Genomic DNA, 6,831 nt, shown 5'->3' on the forward strand with positions numbered 1-6,831 from the left:
TCTCGCAGAGGTGGGCAAGATCTTGGACGTACACATACTCGAACGAGGTTACTATCAGATCGAGTTTGAGACCTCCGAGATGGCGTACAAGGTCATCGCCATGAGTCCACTGACCATCCGAGCAGCACGTGCCCACTTCCGACAGTGGAGACATGGTTTTAATAGAGGAGGCAGATATCCCCATCTCTGTTTGCTTTCCGAGTTTGCGGAGGGATTACTTACCACTTTTGTCCAGGATCGGCTCAGCCATTTCGCCTGTCCTGGAGACACCTCGCACGGCAGCCTCGATAGCTGCCAAGGCGGCTGGCATTCCCTCAGTTCGCGTTTTGGTCAGAGACACTCACATGCTCCCGAAGGTTATTCTTCTGCCTCGGGTGAGTGCGGGTTGGTTTAGACAAAGTGTGGAGTATTTGGGCCTCCCAAACCAGTGCTTTATTTGTCGACAGATGGGCCATCTAGCGAAGGCCTATCCACGGAGGAGGCCTCGACCTACACCACAGCCTCAGCCCTAGCCTGCAAGGGCTGGCCAGCAGGGCAGACACAAACAGAGACACAGTGCACACATGCAGAGCCACCCTCTGAGCCTGGGGCTCCAACGGAGGAGGGATGGCAGCAAGCCCGTGGTAGACGACGACATGGGCCACAGCGTCAGCCTGGCACTCAGAGTGGTCCTCAGGCGCCTACTCAGCAGCAGTGGGTTTCCACGAGGAACCGATTTGGGCCTCTTGAGCAAGATGAGATCCCTGCTCCAACCCCCACCCCAACTTCACTCTCGATAGCCCCTCCCTCCCCAACAGTTCCCCCCCTCTTCCTCATCCTCCCCCCCGCCTCCTGCTCCTGCTGCCTCTTCCCCCCGCCCCTCTACCTCTGCCGCTCCCTCCCGCCCCTCTTCTCCACCGCTCCCCCCAGCCCCTTCCCCCCCCCCCCCCCCCCCCCCCCCCCCCCTTGCTTCAGTTCCACAGTCGATCCAGGGGGCAGGGCCTTCTTCGGCGGCTAGGAGATCTCTTGGCAGTGCCTTTGCCACGAGTCGCTTAGCGAGAGAGGGACAGCCTTTCTTGCGACCCCCTCTGCAGGTACAGACATCTTCCCTTGCACCTATCCCTCGTGGTGTGACGAGCATTGACATCCGGCGCCAATGGGACTTCTTCAACTACGGCTTCACTCGTTTTCTCGGCGACCCCTCAGCAGACCATGAGGCAGCCTGCTTCAGGGTCCATGTTCTGTTCCTTGCCGCTACGGGGGCAGAGGCCTTGGACTCAGCAGTTGGCTTCTCCTTCCCCCTTTGCGACAGGGACAAGACAAAGTGGACTCTCGACTCAGTGTTGGGATGGTTGCACACAGAGGTCCTAGAGTTCTCTCACCACATGGGAGAGCTAGGAGTTACAGACATGCTCCAAACTTTGTGGCCATTGGCCAAGTTTGCGGTGACACCTCCAGACTCAGCAGGATGTAGACACATTGTGGTTTACTTCTTTGTCGATACATAGTGCTTGCCATGCTATGTATACATTCATGAGGACTCCTGGATATAAGAGGTCGCTTTACGTACGGCTCGCTCTGCTTGGGCTTGGGCCAGGCACTCGTTGCAGTCACGCCTATCTAGAGGACGCTCGGATGCGGATTACTCCCCATCCAAGCCAGCCTCGAAGATAGCCTGTCTAGCTGCTGCGGCAGGATCTGTTCTCTCTCACTCCCCATGAGGATTGTCTCATGGAACATGCAGGGACTAGGTGGGCCCCAGTTTCAGCGTCAGTGGGGCCGACTGCGTTAGGAGCTTCAGCACTACCTTGTGGGAGGAGAGATTGATCTCCTTATGCTTCAGGAGCACCATCTGTGTGAGAGCCGCATTAGACGTTGTGGTCAGCTCTTGCGTGGACGATATGATATTTTTTGGTTTGCTGCTTTTGGACCTGGAGGCATGTAGGGTGGGGTATGTATGATTATTGCAGACTCTTTGCAGTAGGCCATTGTGGGCAGAGGGATTATTATGCCAGGCAGGGCTCAGTGGATTACTATGCAGGTTCAGGGTGGCCTAGTGGGTTTCCTGAACATCTATGCGCCCAATGTGGCGAGTGCTCGTGCAGAGTTTTGGTCACAGATAGTTGAGTCTCTGCCGCCGCAGGCAAAACACTGGTGCATAGGAGGGGACTTCAACATGTTGGAGGACCCTTTTGACAGGATTGGTGGTAGCCATGCTATTGTGCATGGAGTTGAGCTGGCAGCTTGGGAGAGGTTTTGTATGACTCTGAGGGTTTTGGATGTTTGGCAGCACTCTGGTTTTGTGAGGCCCCCAGACAGCCTTGCCTTCTCTCGATCGGACCGCAGAGTGGGAGGAGTGAATCTATCGCGGATAGATCGCTTCTACACTAGTGACCACTTCAGTGACTTGGGAGGGACAGTGGGCATTCTGGCAGGGACCTCCTTCTCGGACCATGCACCAGTGATCCTCACAGTGGCAGACAGGCAGAGGAGTGGGAGAATGATGCTTCGCATCCTAGAGAGGGTCTTGTTGGACTCAGCACTCAGAGAGCGGGTAGAGGCTCTCTGGACAGAGAGCTTGGACAGGTAGGATTCTCCTACTGACAGAGTGGCCTTAGGCCTAGCCCAGATTAGCCGCTTTTTTCTCCAGGAGTCTCTGGCTCGTCGGGCTGCAGTGCGAGAGGAGGAGCAGCATCTCAGACGGGGCATTGCTTCGTTACAGAGGATGCAGGAGCAGCATCCAGGCAGTCCTTGGTTGGAGTAGTTACAGCAGGCTCAACAGGAGCTTGCTAGCACAGAGGAGAGGTGACATGAGTTTGCTTTTCACCGACAGGCATCTCAGTGGACCCAGATGGGCGACAAAGTGACGGGTGCTTTCTTTGAGGCAGTGGGACCTCGGAACTCGCATGCCAAGGTCAGTCAGTTGAGGAGGCCAAACAAGTGAGTTGCTTCTGAGCCTGAGGATATGCGTGCAGTTGCTACTGACGTTTACCGTGAGTTACTGCCTGCAGAGTCCCAGTCAGAGCGTCAGGATGCATGCAGGGAGCAGGTTTGGGCACAAATGCCTTGTCTTGTGACTGAGGAGATGCGTCAGAGGCTTGAGCTGCCACTTCAGCTTGAGGAGTTGCACACAGCTCTCAGGGCCCTCCCTTGTGGTAGCTGTCCAGGTGAGGATGGGTTGACTCCCAGTTTTTTCTTGGAGTACAGGGACCTGCTTGGCCCAGATCTCTGTAGCGCTTTTCAGTACATTTTGCACACAGGAGTGATGCATGACAGCATGAGTGAGGGCCTGATCTACCTCATTCCCAAGGAGGGTGGCTCCTTGGATGAGATTCGACAGTGGCGCCCCATCACCATCCTCAACTCTGCCTACAAAATTCTTGCCAAGGCTCTGAGTTTGAGGATTCAACCACTTCTAGAGAGCCTTAATACATGGGACTCAGACACGTTTTGTCAAGGAATGCAGTATCCTTGACAATATCTTTACTTTTTGGGAGGCTTTTGCCCTGGCACGGCTCCGTGGCGAGGACCTCGTGATTCTTCTTCTCGATTTTGAGAAGGCATACGACAGAGTTGACTAGGACTTTCTAGAGGGCACTCTACGCAGGATGGGCTTCTTGGATGCTTGGATTAGAGGGGTGTCAGCTGTGTCTAGACAGGCTCACAGTCAGGTACTCCAGGAGGTAGAGGTGATCGCTTCATGCTTACTCGCTCGGTCAGACATGGTTGTCCTCTAGCTCCCTTCCTCTTTCTGTTCTATGCGGAGACGATGAGCAAGTTTTTGGTGTCGCAGCAGGTTGGTCTACGGGGCTTAGCACTCCCTATTCGGGGAGATGAGCTACTGGACGTCGAGTTTGCCAACGACTCAGCCTTGTACTTAGATGGCTAGGAGGCCAACCTTCAAAGGTGTGAGTAGGCTCTGGAGACCTTCTATTGTGCATCGGGCACACTGATCAACTGGAGAAAGACAGTGGCTTTCTCGGTTGGTAGTGCCCCTGTGCTCGATTGAATGCTAGGAGAGGGTTTTAGGTGGATTCCCCCAGGGACTGCAGTTCGGTACTTGGGCTATCAGGTGGGTTTGGACTTGTCTCGCGAGCAACAGATTGCTCCCCTTCTCCTGTCTATCAGGAGAAAGTTGTAACATTGGAGCTCAGCATGACTCTCTTTGGCTGGCACAGTAGTAGTTGCCAACTAGGTGTTGGATCTTCTCGAGTTCTTACATCAGCCAGGTAGAGAGACTGATCAAGAACTTCCTTTGGTCAGGATGTGACACTCAGATAGCCCGATCCAAAGTGGCTTGGCAGGTCATCACTCTTCCTTGTTCACAGGGAGGGCTTGGGATCATTGATCCAACACAGCAGAGTAGAGCCCTTCTTGGGAAGTTCATCGTCAGAGGACTTCTTCCAGGTGAGGAGCCCTGGAAGGAGTTCTTGCTACAGCGGCTTCGTGCTAGGGTGCCTCAGGCTGTGGTTTTCAAGTCATGTTTTACTTATGGTTAGAAAATCTTCATGTCGTTGTGCTTATCATTTGGGAGTCAACATTATGGTTATGCGTTTGGAAACTTGTCACGTTTATGGTTTCGATTTTGTGGTGTTGTTATGCTTACTTTTTTGATGATAGGTACCAACTAGACTTCTTGCTCTACAGCACCAAAATGTAGGTGAAGTGCGGTTGCTTTTGCACTCTTCTTTTGGGCAGAGAGGGCTAGTTCTTGGTGCTGTAGTACATGCAGCATCAGGTGCTAGTTCTCTCTGCCCAAATTTTTTTGTAGGTTTTGGCATCGGCCTCGGTATGCGCTTCGAAATAGGCGTCAAAAACTAACTTTGAATTTCACCGTGTATTTAAGCGCTTATATCGACGGCTAAAGCAATGCTGATTTCGACGCCACAAAAATCGGTGCCCTTACCAACAATACGATGTCAGCGCTGATACCGACGCTTACACCGATGCTATTCATTTTTTAAAAAGTTTTAGGGTGTCGGTACACGCGTCGATATTCACACGATGTGTTATAGTGCAAGCTCATCCCCCAAATCTGCTAAATTTAGACTACTTGTTGTGAAAAGTTAGAAATTTATCATAAGGCTTCTCGAACTTCATACTTGGAGTCTAAAGAGTTATTTTAATTACTTTAACTTAGCACAACTACTTTCTATTTTTAGAGTCATATAATTGCTCTAGGTAATCTCTTTTGTCTTGTACCTTTGATCAAGGCTGCTTGAGATATATCCATCCTTCCTTGACATGTACCTATCACTGAGATAACTAAACAGCAATTACCCTTACTCTTTTATGGACTTCTCTCCTTTTGGTCCTAAGCCTTTGACCGACCCGGTCCATAAGCACTTAAATCAACTTCACTTGTTTTCTTTTATTTTTCCTAAACAACAATTACCCTTACTCTTTTATGGACTTCTCTCCTTTTGGTCCTAAGCCTTTGACCGACCCGGTCCATAAGCACTTAAATCAACTTCACTTGTTTTCTTTTATTTTTCCCAGACTAGCCAAATTAAAATGGAAAATTCTTTTAGAAAGTTAGAAATTAATTTTCATAACATTACCTCTCCCTTGAAATCATAGTCATCCTTGTGACTATGGAGCAAGGAAAATAAATTCAAAGCTAGTCATGTTGATTTGGGACCAAAGAAAAGACGGGTTCCAAAATTATAATTGGAAACTCAATCACAAAGATCCCACAAACCTCGACAACCGCTTCTCATGGGAGAGAAAAATAAGTTGCATCATACCCCACTACAATCATTGGACATGTTTCACAAAGCAGTGTCAACAAACAACAAACAAGTTTAGAGGAGCATAAGTATGCCAACCTATTGGACAAAATGGTGGCATCCACAAAACGATAGAATGACAGAGGCCTAAATCTCAAGAACCTATGGAATTGGTTTTCTTGCCTTGAATAGGTGCATCCAAGTTGCCATTAAAAATACATGGCATAAAAGTCGGATTCGAGCAGCTAAGCCACTAAATGAGCGAGGCGTTAGTCCCAAAGCGTCAAGTAATATTCTTTGTGGTCTAAGAGTCTTAGCTATTCTAGGTACTGCTCAAGCTAGATGAATTGAGTATATTTACGATGTGTCACTCATGCTAGTATAGGTGAGTATAAGGGTCAAAGTCTATGTATTTTAAGTCTGGTGAAGTGCAAGAGGAAGCCCAAAAGACACTTACGCATAGACTCGGGGGGTTCACCATTCAGTACCCCCCTATATAATGTGCATTCGTGGGGTATTAAGAAAACCCCTCTTTTAACATGTCTAAATTAATAAAATGATCCCTTATTTTAATGTTTTTTCCAAAATTGAATATATAAAAAAAAATAATGTGTCTCTGTTAAATTGCCTACAATTTGTGCATTTTAAAATCCCTCCTTTCGAACTCACACTATACATTAACATGATTACATAGTCACCCCCCGAGCGCACAAAGCACACTGAGGTATCAGTGGAGAAGCTTCTACATCAAAAACCCTTCTTGGAAACATGGAAGCTATTGCAAGATCCTTGGATGTCATATGTGCTACATTTGTTCCTTGAACCACCCATCAACTGCTTCTTTCACATTGCATGCTTTTGTTTGACAAAGTTCTCATATGCATATAGAGTGTCCCATAACTGGCACTTGCATTCAGCACTCTTCCTTTGTTTCTCCCAAGCACACACCTTGCATGAATAAGTTCTTCAAGTCCAACTGCACAACTCCAATAAGAGCATATACCAAAGGCACTTTTTCGTTGGATTTTTTCCCTTTGGTCATCTAGGATTTAGACCCTCCTCTAGAAACACTCATTATTATCCTCTTTTATAAATCCTTCTCTAGATCAACAATAAGGAAATG

This window comes from Adiantum capillus-veneris, chromosome 16 (assembly GCF_014529385.1).
Source record: "Adiantum capillus-veneris isolate H3 chromosome 16, ASM1452938v2, whole genome shotgun sequence".
Classification (NCBI taxonomy): domain Eukaryota; kingdom Viridiplantae; phylum Streptophyta; class Polypodiopsida; order Polypodiales; family Pteridaceae; genus Adiantum; species Adiantum capillus-veneris.